The 18,321-nt window shown below is 46.8% G+C and overlaps 1 long non-coding RNA gene across 1 annotated transcript; it reads right to left on the bottom strand.

Moving 5' to 3' along the window:
- Positions 1-251: 251 nt before the first annotated feature.
- LOC147345376 (uncharacterized) lies at positions 252-15,949 on the bottom strand. Its single transcript, XR_015154691.1, has 2 exons — positions 15,770-15,949; positions 252-1,771 (listed from the first exon to the last, which is right to left on the bottom strand). It is a non-coding gene; the product is annotated as an uncharacterized LOC147345376 (long non-coding RNA).
- Positions 15,950-18,321: the final 2,372 nt, after the last annotated feature.

The raw sequence follows: 18,321 nt of genomic DNA, 5'->3' as shown, positions 1-18,321 counted from the left end.
GCTGTAGGAGGGAGGCCCCTTCATGAGTCCCCACAGGGTACGGGGGTCATCCAGAGCCGGTCGCCAGCCACCAAGGTCAATAATTACGGCCACCCACACTGTGGGCCCTTCACACACATCTTCTCATGGACGCTCCGCCATACCCTGAGCAAGGAAAAGCATGTTCTCCATTCCGTGGAGCAGGAAACTGAGGGTCAGAGAGATTCGATCCTTTACCTGATGCCCTGCAACTAGAGAAACCCATGGACCCCAACAAAGACCCAGAGCAGCCGGAAAAAAAACAAAACAAAACAAAAAAAACTTTGCCTGAAACAACTCAGTGTGCAGACGGCTGAGCCAGCACTCAACAAGTAACATCGACAATACTTACAGCACAGAAAGTAGTTCTCGCGTGTTCCCATCGCTGCTGCAACAGTTCAGTTCAGTCGCTCAGTCACATCCGACTCTTTGTGACCCCGTGGACTGCAGCATGCCAGGCCTCCCTATCCATCACCAACTCCCGGAGTTTGCTCAAATTCATGTCCATCAAGTCAGTGATGCCATCCAATCATCTCATCCTCTGTCCTCCCCTTCTCCTCCTGCCTTCAATCTTTCCCAGCAACAGGGTCTTTTCCAATGAGTCGGTTCTTCGCATCAGCTGGCTAAAGTATTGAAGTTTCAGCTTCAGCGTCAGTCCTTCCAATGTATATTCGGGACTGATTTCCTTTAGGATGGAGATGGTTGGATCTCCTTGCTGTTGGAGGGACTCTCAAGAGTTCTCCAACACCACAGTTCAAAAGCATCAATTCTTCAGTGCTCAGCTTTCTTTATAGTCCAACTCTCACATCCATACGTGACCACTAGAAAAACTATAGCTTTGACTAGATGGACCTTTGTTGGCAAAGTAACGTCTCTGCTTTTTAATATGCTGTCTAGGTTGGTCGTAGTTTTTCTTCCAAGGCGCAAGAGTCTTTTAATTTCATGGCTACAGTCACCATCTGCAGTGATTCTGGAGCCCCACAAAAATAAAGTCTCTGTTTCTGTTGTTTCCCCATTTATTTGCCATGAAGTGATGAAACCAGACGCCATGATCTTAGTTTTCTGAATGTTGAGTTTTAAGCCAGCTTTATACAACCCAGGTGTACTTCCTCATCTAGAGACCCTTCACCAAGTCTGCAACGCCCCTTTGACTGTATAATTGACACAGCCACAGGTTCTGGGAATTACGACGGTAATCAACCTACCGCAGCAGAGATCTATTGAGCATATGCTAAATGGCCCTGTGCTTATCATTTTTTAAATACTGTACTTATGTACTCTTGGCTGTGCTGGGTCTTCGTCACTGCATGTGGACTTTCTCTGGTCACAGTGAGCGGGGCTGGTCTCCAGTTGCAGGGTTTGGGCTTCTCATTGTGGTGGCTTCTCTTGTTGCAGAGCACGAGCTCCAGGAGCACAGGCTTCAGTAATTGTGTCTCTCGGGCTCAAGAACGCAGGCTCAGTAGTTGTGGGGCACGGGTTTAGTTGCCCCAAGGCACGTGGGGTCTTCCCAGACCAGGGATTGAACCTGTGTCCCCTGCATTGGCAGGTGGATTCTCAACCACTGGGCCAAACCCTGTGCTTAGCATTTTATGTGCATCAGTTTAGGGCAGCATGCCTCATATTTAACAGGCACATGGATCCCCAGGGAATCTTGTTAAACTGCAGACTCTGGTTCAGGAGCTCTAGAGTTCCAACAGGCACCCAGGTGGTGCTGATGCTGCCGTCCAGAGATCGCCTTGTGAATAGCAAGAATCTAGAAGAGGGGCCAACAAACTTACTCCATAAAGGATCTGAGAATAACCATTTTCAGTTCGGCAGGCCCTGTGATGTCTGTTGTGACGGCTACAGTCCCAAAGCAGCCACAGATGATACAAGAACAAATGGGCGTGGCTGTGTGATGATAAAACCTTACTTATGGACACTGAAAATTGAATTCCACGTAATTTCCATATGTCACAATACTTTTTAAAATTTTCCACCATTTAAGGGACCACCACCCTGGGGGTCCAGTGGCTGGGACTCCATGCTCCCAATCCAGTGGACCCGGGTTTGATCCCTGGTCATGGAACTTGAACCCACATGCCTCAACTAAAAGTTCACACGCTGCAACTAAAGATCCCACGTGCTCACTAACAGCCGGCACAGTAAAATAAATACATCAAAAAATCTTTACATATTAAAAAAAAATCCTAGATACCTGGAGTAGCAAGTAGCAACCCACTACAGTATTCTTGCCTAGAAAATCCCATGGACAGAATAGCCTTTTGGGCTACAGTCTATGATGTCGCAACCATTTGGACATGACTGGCCACTGAGCACGCATCCATTTTCCAACTTGAACATTTACTCATAATTCTATGCTTTCTTACTGTTGTTAAGTTGCTCAGTCGTGTCCAACTCTTTGCGACCCCATGGACTGAAACACGCCAGGCCTCCCTGTCCCTCACCATCTCCCAGAGTTCGGCCAAGTTCACGTCCATTGAGTTGGTGATGCCATCCAACCATCTCATCCTCTGCTGCCCTCTTCTCTTGCCTTCAATCTTTCTATGATTCTATGCTACAGGTCCTCAGTCCTCTATTTGCAAACCTGGAGATCGCACGTGTTCCCGAATTCAAGCATTTCAGACTTTCAAAGGTAATAAAGTGCATACAAGTTTTTAAAACATAAAATAAAATTCTCTAGAAAACATTTTTGTTCAATCATTTCAAAATGCAATAACCAGTCTTGGTTTATAATCTATGCAAAAACATGTCAGGCCAGTTCTGACATTTGGGCCACAGTTTGCAAACCCCCTGATCTGGAATGTCAGTCCCAAAACAGCAAGTATTTCTGCCTTCTTTTCTTTGCCATCTGGAAGAGAGCCTGACACTTAGTAGTTGCTCAAAACATATTTGTTGAAAAATAGACCTGTAGACTTAGAGAACAAAACCATGGTTACCAGAGGGGAGAGGGCTAGGGCACAAAATAGGTAAAGAGGATCAGTGACAGTATAGCAACCTGTGGAAACTAAACTGTTGGTAGCAAGCATGCAGTAGGCTCCACAGAAGTAGGGACATCACGTGGGACATGAGAAACATACTATGTAATAAATCAGTTTTATCTCAACTAAAAATAAATAGAAGATAAAATGCGTTATAGATAACATATATATGTGTGTGCTCTGTCGCTTCAGTCATGTATGACTCCTTTGCAACCCCATGGACTGTAGCCCGCCAGGCTCCTCTGTCCATGGGATTCTCCAGGCAAGAATACTGGAGTGGGTTGCCGTGCCCTCCTCCAGGGGATCTTCCCAACCCAGGAATCAAACCTGAATCTCCTGTGTCTCCTGCACTGCAGGTGGATTCTTTACCACTGAGCCACCTGGAAAGCCCAAAATAAGTATAAAAATGTTTTCAAAAGAAATAAAAAGCCTAACTCCAAATAATATTAATAAAAATAATAATAACATTAATTTGTTGAATGAAAGAGCAAATCATCTCATTCAATTCTCACAGCTACTTTACCGAGGAGGTAACATATAATTAGGAATCCTATTCACACAGGTGGAGCAGATGAAAGCAATTTCTCTGGATTTATTGATGGAAAAAAAAGGGGGGGGGACACAGAGGTGGCAAGTCCCTGAGCATGCAGCCCGGAGGAGCTAAACTCCCTCTTAGCCCTGCTTGTATCCTCCGCCGTAGCCCAGGGCCCCTGCCCCACAGCCAGGGCCACAGAATTGCCTGCCTCCCCAGCGCCTGCAGAGGAAATTCTGCTCCCAAAACAGCGGGTCTCAGGCCCTTCACCCATCTGCAGCCAGGTCTTGCTGGGCTCTCACAGCACCACTAGACGCAGAGTGAAACTCTGCCTTTTGGTGGTTGGGAACAGTGAATGCCCCACTGGGCCACGAGGCACAAGCTCCACCCAGTCAGAGGCTCAGGCAGGTCAGAGCCCAGCAAACGGATTCCCTTCGGGAGCCAGTCTGGTAACACAAACATGTGAAACGGGAACGGGTGGGGTTGAAACCATGAGCGCCAAATCGCAGCTACTGCCACAAGCAGAGACACCGGGCCAGTTCCGGGGCTTCTGGAAGCCTTCTGTGGCCCCACAGGGACCTGCTGGTCACCTGAGCTCTAGCTGCCCAAGGCCACTGGCTCAGCAGACCCATGTCTGGCCTTTCGATCTTGGAGCAGCTAGAGAGAAGGGAGTGAGGACCATGCTGACCACCGACGCCCCGAGGGAGATGAGAGGCTGGCCTGTGGGCTGGGGAGGGGGCTTCCTTTTGAAGTGGCCCCAGCTGCAGACACAATGTGGCCTTTCCTGCTAAAGTTTTTCATCAGTTGAGAATTTCTTCTCTTCCTGGAAGGGGGCCAGCTTCCCATCTGAAGTCCTTAGGGTGAAACAAGAACCATGTAGACTCAGAAACGCCCTGTTAGATTCCTGCTACTGTAACACATGTCACAACTGGGCAGCTTCTAATAAAGGGGCTTCCCTGGTGGCTCAGATGGTAGAGGATCTGCCTGCAATGCAGAGACCTGGTTCCATCCCTGTGTCAGGAAGATCCCCTGGAGAAGGAAATGGCAACCCACAGCAGTATTCTTGCCTGAAGAATTCCATGGACAGAGGAGCCTGGCAGGCTACAGTCCATGGGGTCGCAAAGAGTCAAACACGATATATAATAACAGAAGCTTATTCTGTCACAACTCTGGAGGCTAGAAGTCCAAAGTCAAGGTGTCCATGGGGCCAGGCTCCCTCTGAAGGCTCGAGGAAGGAATTCTTCCTTGCCTTTTCCAGCTTCCGGTGCTCCTGGCAATGCTTGGTGTTCCTTGGCTGTTGGCAGCATCACTCTAGTCTCTGCCTCCTTCATCACACAGCCCCCTCCTTGTGTGTATCCGTGTCCAAGTTTCCCTTGTCATATAAAGACATGTGTCTCTGGATTTAGGGCCTGTGTTAATCCAGGACAATCCCACTTTAACTTGATTATATCTGCAATGACCCTATTTCCAAATGATGTCATAGTCATAAGTTCTGCCTGGAAGGTGGTGCAGGGGCTGGGCTCCAAGTGCGGGAACACCCTCACCCTTCAACACCAGCCTACACTGGGGTGAAGTAGGGGAACCTGGGCAAGAGGAGGAGCAACTGGTTAAGGACCCCAGTGGCCAGGCCAGGAGCAGATGCTGAAGGACGCCGCCGTAGCGCATAATGTTGCAGCCTGCCCAGCCTCCTTTCCTCCTCTTCCTGGAAATGGGGCCTGGACTTTCCTTTGACGATTTGCCCCTCCCCCACCCTCAGTTGTGAAAAAGCTGGTTTAAAACTCAACATTCAAAAAACTAAGATCACAGCATCCGGTCCCATCACTGCATGGCAAATAGATGGAGGAAAAAATAGAAACACTGACAGACTCTATTTTCTTGGGCTCCAAAATCACTGCAGATGGTGACTGCAGCCACGAAATTAAAAGACCCTTGGAAGTCTTTCCAAGGAGCTTTTCTTGCTCCTTGGAAGTAAAGCTATGACAAACCTAGACAGCATATTAAAAGGCAGAGACGTCACTTTGCATACAAAGGTCCATATAGTCAAAGCCATGGTTTTTCCAGTAGTCATGCACGGATGCACATGCCCTTTGATGCTTGGGGCTCAGAGCACAGAGCAGTTGCAGTGTGAATTTAGGATGGGAGGGCATTTCTGTCCATGTCTGACCCCATTTGCTCCTGAAACTTTCTCCTAAATCTGAGGAGTGAAGGTGGGAAGTCCTGGTATTGAACAGATGGTGGCTCATAAGGTATTCTATTTGACTGTGAGGCATAAAGAATTGTGACCTTTTGATCATGCTACCCAAAGCCATCTATAAATCCAATGGAATCTCTGTTACAATTTCAGTGGCATTTTCCACAGAAATAGAGGGAACAGTCTTAAAATTTGTATGGGACCATTAAAGACCCAAATAGCCAAAGAAATCCTGAGAAAGAACAAAGCTGGAAACACAACACTTCCTAATTTCAAACTGCATTACAAAGCTATAGTATCAAAACAGTGTGGCAGTGGCAAAAAAGAGACACAGACCAGGGGAAGAGAAGCAAGAGCCCGGAAAAGCCCTCGCATACACGTGACGACACATACTCAGTGGAGAGACGAAAGTCTCTTCAAAAACTGCTGCCGGGAAAACTGGATAACCACATGCAAGAGAATGAAACTGGATCCCTATCTTGCCCACAAAACCAACATAAGAACTGAAACCATAAAATTCCCAGAGGAAAACACAGGGGAACACTCCTTGACACTGTTCTTGGCAACGATTTTTTTTTCAAAATGATACAAAAAGCACAAGCAAGAAAAGCAAAAATTAGTAAGTAGGACTACATCACACTTAAAAGCTTCTGTACAGCCAAAGAAAGATTAACCAAAGGAAAAAAAAATCTATGAGATGGGAGAAAATATTCACAAATGATATATCTGATAAGAAGTTAATATCCAAAACACGTACAAACTCATACAACTCAATAGTAAAACAAATGAAAAACAATCTAATTTAAAAATGGGGGAAGGGGGACTGTCCTGGTAGTCTAGCAGTTAAGAATCGACCTTCTAATGAAGGGGATGCAGGTTCGATCCCTGGTAGGGAAACTAAGATCCACATGCCGTGGAGCAACTAAACCCACGTGCCAGAAGCAGACAGCCTGTGTGCTCCAGAGCCCCTGCTCCACAACTAGAGAAGCCCATGTACCGTAACGGAGACCCAGAATAGCCAAAATTTAAAAAAAAAGAAAAAATGGGTAGAGTAACTGAATAGACATTTTACCAAAGAAGATATTCAAATGGCCACAGGTACCTGAAAAGGTGCTCAACATCACTCATCATCAGGGAAATCCAAATCAAAACCTTAAGGAGATATCACCTCACACATGTTAGAACGGCTATCATCCAAAATTTAAGAGATAACAAGTGTTGGGGAGGACGTGGAGAAAAGGGAACCCTTGGGTAGTGCTGGTGGGAATATAAATTGGTGCAGTCACTATGGAAAACAGTACAGAAGTTCCTCAAAAAATTAAAAATAGAATTACCATAGAATCTAGCGATGTCACTTCCGAGCATATACTCAAAAGAAATGAAAACAGTGTCTGCACTTCTGTGTTCATTACAGCATCAGTCGGAATTGTGAAGGCATGGAAAAAATGAAACATCCATCAACAGATGAATGGGAAAAGATGATTTGGTTTATATATACAATGGAACATTATTCAATCACGTGGAATGAGGAAATACTCCCATTTGCAACAACATAGACACTTGAGGGCATTATACTATGTGAAATAAGTCAGACAGAGAAAGACAAATACTTCAAGATGTCACTTATATGTGGAGTTTTTTTAAAAAACTGAACTCATTGAAAAAGAGGGTAGAAAAGTGGGGGAAATAAGGAGATGCTAGTCAAAGGTTATGTTTCTAGTTCTAAGATGAATAAGTTCTGGGGATCTAATGGGCAACAGGCTGGTTTTAGTTAATAATACCGTATTGGGTACATGAAAATTGCTGAGAGAGAAAACTTCACCACAAAAAACAAATGGGAATTACACAATGTGATGCAGGTGCTAATTAATCATTTTGCAACATCAGATCAGATCAGTTCAGTTCAGTCGCTCAGTCGTGTCTGACTCTTTGAGACCCCATGAATCGCAGCACGCCAGGCCTCCCTGTCCATCACCAACTCCCGGAGTTCACTCAAACTCAAGTCCATCGAGTCAGTGATGCCATCCAGCCATCTCATCCTCTGTCGTCCCCTTCTCCTCCTGCCCCCAATCCCTCCCAGCATCAGAGTCTTTTCCAATGAGTCAACTCTTCGCATGAGGTGGCCAAAGTACTGGATTTTCAGCTTTAGCATCATTCCTTCCAAAGAAATCCCAGGGCTGATCTCCTTCAGAATGGACTGGTTGGATCTCCTTGCAGTCCAAGGGACTCTCAAGAGTCTTCTCCAACACCATAGTTCAAATGCATCAATTCTTCGGCGCTCAGCCTTCTTCACAGTCCAACTCTCACATCCATACATGACCACAGGAAAAACCATAGCCTTGACTAGACGAACCTTTGCTGGCAAAGTAATGTCTCTGCTTTTCAATATGCTATCTAGGTTGGTCATAACTTTCCTTCCAAGGAGTAAGCGTCTTTTAATTTCATGGCTGCAGTCACCATCTGCAGTGATTTTGGAGCCCAGAAAAATAAAGTCTGACACTGTTTCCACTGTTTCCCCATCTATTTCCCATGAAGTGATGGGACTGGATGCCATGATCTTCATTTTCTGAATGTTGAGCTTTAAGCCAACTTTTACACTCTCCACTTTCACTTTCATCAAGAGGCTTTTGAGTTCCATTTCACTTTCTGCCATAAGGGTGGTGTCATCTGCATATCTGAGGTTATTGATATATTTTGCAACATAAGTGTATCAAATCAACACTCTGTACACTTTAAGCTCACAAAATGTGATATGTCAATTACATTTCAATAAAACTGGAAAGTTTTTTAAATAGAAAAAATAATTTTTTTCTTTAAGGATAGTGACATTTAAAAAACCCATGTTGGGGCTTCCCTGGTGGCTCAGTGGTAAAGGATCTGCCTAGTAATGTAGGAGACATGGGTTTGATCCCTGATCCAGGAAGATCCCACATGCCTTGGGCAGTAAGCCTGTGGGCCACAAGCTACTGAACCTGTGCTCCAGAGGCTGGAAGCTGCAACTACTGAGCCCATGTGCTGCAACTGCTGAAGTCCACGAGCCCTACAGCCTGTGCTTTGCAACAAGAGAAGCTGCCACAATGAGAAGCTTGTGCACCGCGACTAGAGAGTAGCCCGTTAGCTGCAACTAGAGAAAGCCTGTGCGGCAAAAAAGACCCAGCATAGCCAAAAAACTAATAGATAAATGAAAAGAAAAACATTAAGGGAAAAAACCCTTCCATTAAAAAAAAACAAACCCATGTTGGGTTATCCCTGGTGGTCTCTCTGTTTCCAATGCAGGGTGCCCAGGTTTGATCCCTGATCAGGGAACTAGATCCTACATGACACATGCCATAACTAAGACCTGGCACAGCCAAATAAATAAATATTTTAAAATAAATAAATACATGCATGCATGCGTCCAACTCTTTGCGTCCAACTCCTTGAGACCCTATGGACTGTAGCCCGCCAGGCTCCTCTGTCCATGGGATTCTTCAGGCAAGAATACTGGACTGGGTCGCCATACCCTCCTCCAGGGGATCCTCCCAACCCAAGGATTGAAACCATGTCTCCTTTGGCTCCTGCATTGCAGGCAAATTCTTTACTGCTGAGCCACCAGGGAAGCCCACATACATGCAAACATGAATAAAAATAAAAACCCAAGTTCAGGGACTTCCCTGGCAGTCCAGTGGTTAGGACTCTGCGTTTCCACTGCAGGAGGCACAGGTTTGATCCCTGGTCAGGGAACTAAGATCCCACCTGTCATACAGCAAGGCCAATAAATAATTAAAATGTTTAAAAAACAAAACCAAACTTATGTTTGCTGAGTAAAACTCATTCATCTAACTAATGCTAAGGGATCCCACCAGGAAGGCTGGCTGCCTACTCCCCACCCAGCCTCCAAGCCCTCCCGTCTGCCTGTTCTTAGGCTGGAGTCGGCTCTTAAACACACACAAGGCATTTGGAACAATCCCCAGCTCACAGCACAGATGCCTAAGTGCCTGCCCTTATAGCTGTTACGATTCTGTCTAGAGCTTTACGAGCTTCAGGTGAGAAGTCATAATTTGCTAAAACACCAGCATGTCCTCCTGGGATGAAAAAAATCTCTTGAGTGCTGAGCATATGACAGAAAAAAAAAAATCAAGTTTTCTTCCAACTGTGTAAGGAGAAAAAATATAAAGATGCATTGGTGAGTCCCAGACATGGCCCATCACTAACCTCCGTCCTTGAGTCACTGACTTGGTAACCAAACAGCCTACTCCTGTAATCATCATTTCCTGCGTATCATTGCTTTTAGTAACCACATGCCCTGAACTACCCCTTTCCTCCTGCCTTCCCCAAGCTGAGGCCTTCCCTTGAGGGTCCAGGTTTTTCCTCCAGCTTCACACAGCAAGTCCTGTGACCCATCCCCTGAGCCAGGGAGTGGGTTTTCCCCAACCTGGATGGCCCTGTCCAGCAACGATAGCCTCCATCTAGACCCTGGCTACTCTCTAGTTGCAGCCGACTCTCATATTCAGAAGATATATTCAGGTCTGTACATATTCACGAGAATATTCATGGTTTACTGCAAACACATAATCGCCCTGAGACAGAGATGGGTACCCACAGAGCCGTGTATCCAGAGAGAGAAGCCATCCCCAATGAATCCTGGTGTTCATGGGGTCCCCACACAGACACCCTTTGACCAGAGACCTCTGTACATGCAGTTTCAGCTCCAGAGTTACAAGGCTACCCGCTAAGGCCTGAGAAGGTGAACGCCAGGGAGCTGTGCATGCTAAGTCGCTTCAGCTGTGTCTGGCTCTTTGTGATCCTATGGCCTGCAGGCCACCAGGCTCCTCTGTCCAAGAGATTCTTCAGGCAAGGATACTGGAGTGGGTCGCCACTTCCTTCTCCAGGGGATCTTCCCAACCCAGGGATTGAAACCTGCGTCTCTTACGTCTCTTGCATTGGCCGGCAGGTTCTTTACCACTAGTGCCACCCCAGCTAAATACTGATGCCAGGGTCACCAAAACCCAATGATGATGTTTCCTGTGGATACCTGAAAGCGGCTTATTGTCAGCAAACAGTTAACTCTATCTTTTGAGCATGAAGGGCAAGTACAGTGAAAGTCACTCAGTCGTGTCTGACTCATTGTGACTCCATGGACTGTAGCCCTCTGCAGCCCATCAGGCTCCTTCCTCTGTCCATGGGATTCTCCAGGCCAGAATACTGGAGGGGGAAATCATTCCCTTCTCTAGGGGATCTTCCCAATCCAGGGATCAAATCCAGGTCTCTTGCATTGCAGGCAGATTCTTTACCGTCTGAGCCACTCTGAGCATATCAAATTCCCAACAGAGACATAATGGCAGAGAGTGGTGTAAAGAAAAACCATCACTCACGTACCAGCCCTAACTCTGTCGCTAAGCTTAACAGCTGTCAACCACTCATCGCATAGTCTTAAGCTTGACACATACCCAGCTCCAGACTGTGTAATAAATGCTCAGGCTCCTTATCAGAATAAGAGTATTAATTTTTTCCTTAACAATCTTCTCCCACCCAAAGCCTCACCTTTTCACATGCACCCACACATACACACACACACACACACACACACACACATCCCTCTGTTGACTCTCCCTTCCAAGGGAGGGTGTTCAAGCTCTCTATGGGTCATTTTGTTGTGACAACTTTCTAAATGCAGAGTTCTTGTTCACTCTGTGCTTTATCCCTCAAGATTGAGCTGGACTTTTCAAGTTAGGTGTTCCTAGAGATGTTAGGAGAAGGCAATGACACCCCACTCCAGTACTCTTGTCTGGAAAATCCCATGGACAGAGGAGCCTGGTAGGCTGCAGTCCTTAGGGTTGCTAAGAGTTGGACACGACTGAGTGACTTCACTTTCCCTTTTCACTTTCATGCATTGGAGAAGGAAATGGCAACCTACTCCAGTGTTCTTGCCTGGAGAATCCCAGGGACGGTGGAGCCTGGTAGGCTGCCGTCTATGGGGTCACACAGAGTCGGACAAGACTGAAGTGACTTGGCAGCAGCAGCAGAGATGTTACGAGCTTCCCAGGTGGCTCAGGGGTAAAGAATCCGCCTACCAATGCCATAGACACAGGAGATGCAGGTTCAATCCCTGGGTGAGAAAAATCCCTGGAGAAGGAAATGGCAACCCCATGGAAAGTGGAGCTTGGCGGGCTACAGTCCATGGGGTAGCAAAGAGTCAGACACAACTGACCGACTAAGCACACACAAGCACATGCACACATGGGATGTTAGTGACCAGTCTCTGCTTACACAACTTTGACATTGGTCCTCTGCAATTTACAAGCATGACCCAGATAAGCACCTGCAACTTCATGCTAGAAACTTACCAATTTTTGAAATTTATTAAAAACATGTTAACCCGGCATTAAAGAAGAATAGTACCCCACATATGCACCCATTTTCCCTCTCACTCACTGATTTTATAGAAATTGCTGCTTTTATGAAATTCAAAGGACTGGAAAGAAGGCTTTTAATAATGTAGTTAAGCCTTCTGTGAATATTTTATTATGTTCTTGTATATCCTAGCTCACTAATAAAAACCAGGAGCAAGAGTACTGGTATATTTTACCTTCCATCATGATGGAAGGAGATTAAGGGGAAAAAAGTCTTGACACTTATTGTCAACCTTTTTTCCTCCCAGAACAGTGGTTGATTTCACTGAAAACCCTTGGTCTCAACCCATTCTAAAAAAGTGGGTTTCATTATATACAAAATGATTCAGGAGTACACAGTCTTCCAGGGTGACAAAGTCCCTAGGTCCTGGGAGAAGGGTGGTCATACATGGGGAAGACAATTCTTGCCTCAGTTAGGTGCACATATTTCCAGGGGACCCAGGGGGACACTCTCTATATTTTTCTCCCAGTTATACCCACGAGGGACAGGCTGGCTTTTAAGGCACTGCAAGGATGCCAGGTCTCAGACAGACAAGAGAAATCATTTCCAATTGCCTGAAAGAAAACCAGCAAGAAATATGACACTCATTTACTTAAAACTACCTCATATGCCTGACCTCGACTCCTCTTGGGGAGAGAAAATTCGGTTGAAATAGTACATTGTTTTTATAGGCAACTCTCTAAATGCTCAGAATCTTGGGCAACTCTCTAAATGCTCAAAATCTGCCTCAGCAACAGTGGTGCAGAAAGAAGGTGGAGCAGAGAGCTGGGGGATCTCTCTGGAGGATGGGGGGATACAACTCCTATCTCTTAAGCAAGTGTCTGGTTCACACTGTAAATGGGGAGACTGGATTTGAGGGGCTCTCAGACCCTTTCCCTCTAAAATCTCACTGTTATGTAAGCCCACCAGCTGGCTAGAGGATCTTAGGTTTTGCAGAAGTAGTCATTCTACTGGTTGGATTTGGGAAGGGGTCTCTGAATTATAATAGCGGAGAGGGAGACCGGAAAATCACATAGAAGAGTTTGGTGAGAAGCCTGGGGAACAGACCCTGGATGGTGGTCCTTCACTAACCACCTCTCTTTAGGCACTTCCTGGGTGCTGGCAGACGGTAGGTCAGCACTTTGTAGACTTAATCTTATTTCATCCTCGCAATAGTCCTGTGAGGTAGGTGACAGTGACCATTGTTTGCCTCCCAATTCCTTCTTTCCTTCCTTCTTACTCACAGAACCCTGGGAATGTGTCCATCTGGAAAACTGTATTAGTTCGTTAGTCCTGTGTAACAAATATGCCCCAAATTAACAGAAAACAAAAACGTTTACTATCTCACAGCTTCTGTGGGTCAGTTTTGTGGGTTTTCTGGATCAGGTCTCTCAAGAGATTGCAGTCAATATATCCACCAGGGAGAACGTTCCTCCAAGCTCACTCATGAGGCTGTTGGACTGAGGGCCACAAGTCCTCACTAGCTTTTGGCCAGAGACATCAGTTACTTGCTTCATGCGTCTTTCCACAGGGTAGCTCACGACATGGGCACTGGCTTTCCACAGAGTAAAAGAGAAGAGAGGGCACCCGATAAAGAAGTCACCATTTCTTTGTAACCTAATCTCAGGAGTGATAGCCTATCATCTTCTCCACATTCTATTGATTAGAGGAAAGTTACTCGGTCTGGCCCACACTCAAGGGGAGGGGATTATACAAGGGAGGACCACCAAGAGGCCGTGAGTAGAGGCTTCCTACCGCAACCACCATTCCCAGACTTTCTTGAAGCCAGATATGGCCATGTGACTAAATTCTAGCCAATGACATAAAAGCAGAAATCTTTTGGTGGACTTTTGGGAAGGCTCCTAAAAAGGGAGTCAGGATGTAGTTCTTCTTGTCACCTGGAACATAATGGCTGGAGGTCTAGCAGCTATTTTGAACTACGAGGTGGCCTTTGGAATGGAAACGAGGGTGGGAAAACTGAAGGAGCCTGGGTCTGTGGTGAAAAGACTTCATAGACTCATCCAATCTAGCCCTAACTGCCTGCCTTGGGAACCTTGTATTTTTGGGTAGAGAGTGGGTGGTTAATATATTTTTTTAATTTTTATTTAAATATTTAAAAATTACTTCATTTTATTTTTTGAGTCAAAATACATGTAACTCATTGGGAAAAGACACTGATGCTGGGAAAGACTGAAGGTAGGAGGAGAAGGGGACAACAGAGGATGATACAGTTGGACGGCATCATCAACTCGATGGACATGAGTTTGAGCAAGCTCCGGGAGTTGGTGATGGATAGGGAAGCCTGGCGTGCTGCCGTCCATGGGGTCACAAAGAGCTGGATACGACTGAGCCTACTGAACTGAACTGAACATGTGACATAACAGTTACCAGCTTAGCCATTTTAAGCATTTAGCTGAGTAGTATCACATTCACACTGCTGTGCAACCATTACCACCCTCCATTCCCATAACTCATTTCCTCTTGTAAATCTGAAACTACCCCTATTAAACAATAACTCCCCATTCTCCATTTCCTCCAGCTCCCGGCAACCACCATCCACAGGAATCTTTTACATGAATGTTTTAAGTCACCAAGTTCAGAGCTCTGTCACTCACACCTCAGCCCAGTCTTAAATATGGCAGTATTATTGTCCCTATAGTACAGAGCAGAAAACTGAGGTTCCTACGTATATAGAACTTATACAAGGTCAAAAGCAAGTAAGTGGTCAAGCCTGGGCTTGACTTCCAAGTTGTTTCATTACAAAACATCCTTCTTCCAATGCTTCCAGAAAGAGATCATCTAGAGTTCCTACTCATCTTCTAGAGTTTTCATCATATAAAATCAAATGGAAGACACGAATGGTATGTGATAACAGCCTGGCAAAACAGGCCTTTTACTAGGGCGGGGAGCAGAGATTTGTGTTTTATTCATCATGTTCCCCATCTCTCCTGTAGGGACACTCGGCAAGGAACACGGTGAACTGGGCAATTGTTGGTTTGGGAAATATTCCCAATTTCAGAATAAGTGATAGGGAAGGCTGGACTGAACGAGTGAAAGTCTGGGTAACAGATGGTCTGTGTTTGAAAGCAGGCTGCCCCAGGCTATGGGCAGAATTTGGTAATAGCACTCTCTTGGGACAGACAGACTGAGGTGCCTTCTGGCAAAAAGCCACATCCTTCTGGAGAAGATCCTAATCGGACCCCCACTAGAGTATGAAGGAAGGTTCTGGCAAAGACAGGCCATCCCCTAACTAATGAACTCCATTTCAAACCCCAGGACCTGCCAGAGAAACCAGCCTTCTGCTCACGAAGTGATGCTTGTCAACTCAACATCTATTTGGCCTTTTCCACAGGTGAGGTACTTACTGCTTTCATTCCCTTACCAGAACCTAGGACAGTAGAACCTACAGCTACAGAACCTAGCTGTAGACAGAACACTTAGGTCAAAGAGTGCCACTCAAGGGACTGCAAAGGCTTGACTTTCTCCAGTTAAGCTAAACATTTCTGTTTTATTTTTCCCACAAGTCAACAATCACTACATATCAGCAAGCTCTTTCACAGACAGCAGGGTCCTTCCTGTACCCAAATATTCCCTGTAGTAGTCAGAGCAAGTGCCGGAAATGTAACTCAGACTAAGACAGGCAATAGGAGGGAGAGGGTTTATTGATCTACATACCCGGAAAGGAAGAGGGCAGATCTAGTACTGGGCACAGAGGGATCCACGACCACGGTCCTGCTGCCCATGTGCTCGCTCAGACCAGGTCCTCCTTCTCTACCACTGCAAGTGGGTTCTCAATGGATGGAGAATGGCTGCCAGCAACCCCAGACCACGTGCTTCCATCACCAAGCGCAGAATAGGCACAAGCCTCTTTCTGGCAACTCCACCTGCCTAGGAAGTGATTCGCCTGGCTCAGGGCGAGGGAGCACTCGGATTGGCTGGGCCTGGGTCACGTGCCTTCCGGGTGGTGGTGGTGGTGGTGGTGCTGGGAAAGGCGGCATCCTGCTAGAATTACGTGACTGGGGATGGTCGGCTCAAAGAAACGAGATGCTTCCAGGGAAAAAAAGCAACCGGTTTGTAATGTGAGGGTTGTTAAATGTGTGGATGAAGGTTTTCCTGCGCATACGCGCAAACCCAGGAGCCCTACAGAATCCAGCTTGCAGATGGATCTCTCAGTGCACTGGCGCTCCTGAGCCTGGCTGGGGGCTCCTTGCTTCTCACCGCTCCCCGCTCTGCTTTCTATCCTCCTGACAACCTCCCGCATTCTCCCACCTGCTGTGTTTGAATGGAGATCTTAGGTCCTGAGGCAGACTCTGCCATATACTCTCTAGGATGGGTGAGCTTCCTCCGTTGGCGGAGCGGGAATTCCCTCCCTAGTCCCTGCCTAAGCCTTCTGACAGCTGTCCTCGTGTTCTCCGAAGACGGAAGAGCTGCTGGTAAGCCGGGCTGCTAATTCCAGATGACATTTGACCTTTCAACTCCAACGGGCTGAGTGGCAGCTAAGTGCAAAGCCACAGCTGGACCTTGACAGTTCTTGGCTGAAAAGAGAGGAAACTGGAGGGAGTTGCTGACCCCACGCGTCTTCTGGGGAGGAGGGGCAAGTGGATTTGATTGATGTACCCCAGTTCTCGGGCTCTAAAATCACTGTGGATGGTGACTGCAGGCATGAAATGAGATTTTTGCTTTTTGGCAGGAAAGCTATGACAAACCTAGACAGTGTGTTGAAAAGCAGAGACATTACTCTGTCAACAAAGGTCCGTACAGTCAAGGCTTATGGTCTTCCCAGTGGTCATGTGTAGTTGTGAGAGCAGGACTGTAAAGAATGTAAAGAACACTGAAGAATTGATGCCTTCAAACTGTGGTGCTGGAGAAGACTCCTGAGAGTCCCTTGGACAGCAAGGAGATCAAAACAGTCAATCTTAAGGGAAATCAACCCTGAATACTCTTTGGAAGGACTGATGCTGAGGATGAAACTCCAGTATTTTGGTCATCTGATGTGAACAGATGACTTCATTGGGAAACTCCCTGATGCTGGGGAAGATTGAGGGCAGAAGGAGAAGAGGGCATCAGAGGATGAGATGGCTGGATGGCCTCACTGATGCAATGGACATGAACTTGGGCAAACTTTGGGAGATGGTGAGGGACAGAGAGGCCTGTTGTGCTGCAGTCCATGGGGTCGCAAAGAATCGGACACGACTGGGTGACTGAATAACAACATCCCAGTTCCAGGTGAGGAGACACAGGGTCTAAGCTCCTTCACTTGGGGCAGAAGATAAAGCATCTCTTTCCAAGAAGCACAGCTCTGTGGGTGACTGTGCACATTTGCATCTGTTCACAGCAGCCTTAAGGTGGCCAGGAGTCCAGGAGAATCTGGGGCGGGGTTACTCAGAACCACCCAGAGCACCTTTGGGTCAGGAGGCAGGTAGATGCCTGCTGTGTGGTTGCTGTCCCCTTGCTGTGAGAGGCGAGGGCAGCCCTCTTAAGAGAGTGGATGCTTGTGCCCAAGAGAGGAGCCACATGAGCCCCGGAAGAGACAGAGAGCAATGGCAGACCTCCAGAGTTGGGGGGAAACCTCAGGACTCTTTGTCTCTTTGCCTCCTTTCACGGCTGCATCTCAGTCACCTGTTAGGCTGTCAGCTTGGTGTTCTAAAGGAGGGTCTCCAGACCAGCCTTTCTCAGGGTACTGTTTTTGATCACTTAGGTCTACAGTTTCTGTCTAGCCACACTCAATCGTGTGCCACACATTGGATGCTATTTTCTTTCTTGTTTTCTTTTTTTTCTGCACTGTGTGGCATGTGGGATCTGATTTCCTGACTGCATGTGGAACATGGGCCCCCTGCAGTGGAAGCGTGGAGTTTTAACCACTGGATGGCCAGGCAAGTCCCTGACCCCATTTTCTTAGTTGTCTCACTCCTTTGGAGGCAAAGGAGAGGAAGAACCTAGTGATGGGGAGCTGGTCCTGGCAGACATAGGGATGGACTATGACCCCCCCTTTGGCTTCCAGACGCTTTTATGAAATCATCCTTTTACCCCATGTTTCCAAGGGCCCCATTTAGGACAGAAAAGACATGGCGATAACTCAGGAGTTCATGGCCACGTGTTTAGCTGTCCCTCCCTCTCTCTATTTGGTGCTGGGGTCCAGAAGGAAGCTGCAGGGATGGACGGGGCCTCCCCCACTCCCTGGAGCGGCTCTTCCTCTGCGGAGGGACATCGCTTCCCGAATTGAGCCG

This window comes from Bos grunniens, chromosome 25, assembly GCF_055505025.1.
Source record: "Bos grunniens cultivar Pamir isolate PY7600 chromosome 25, Bosgru_T2T1.0, whole genome shotgun sequence".
Lineage (NCBI taxonomy): Eukaryota > Metazoa > Chordata > Mammalia > Artiodactyla > Bovidae > Bos > Bos grunniens.
Note: the sequence above shows the minus strand (reverse complement) of the source record. Positions and strands in the feature narration are given on the sequence as shown.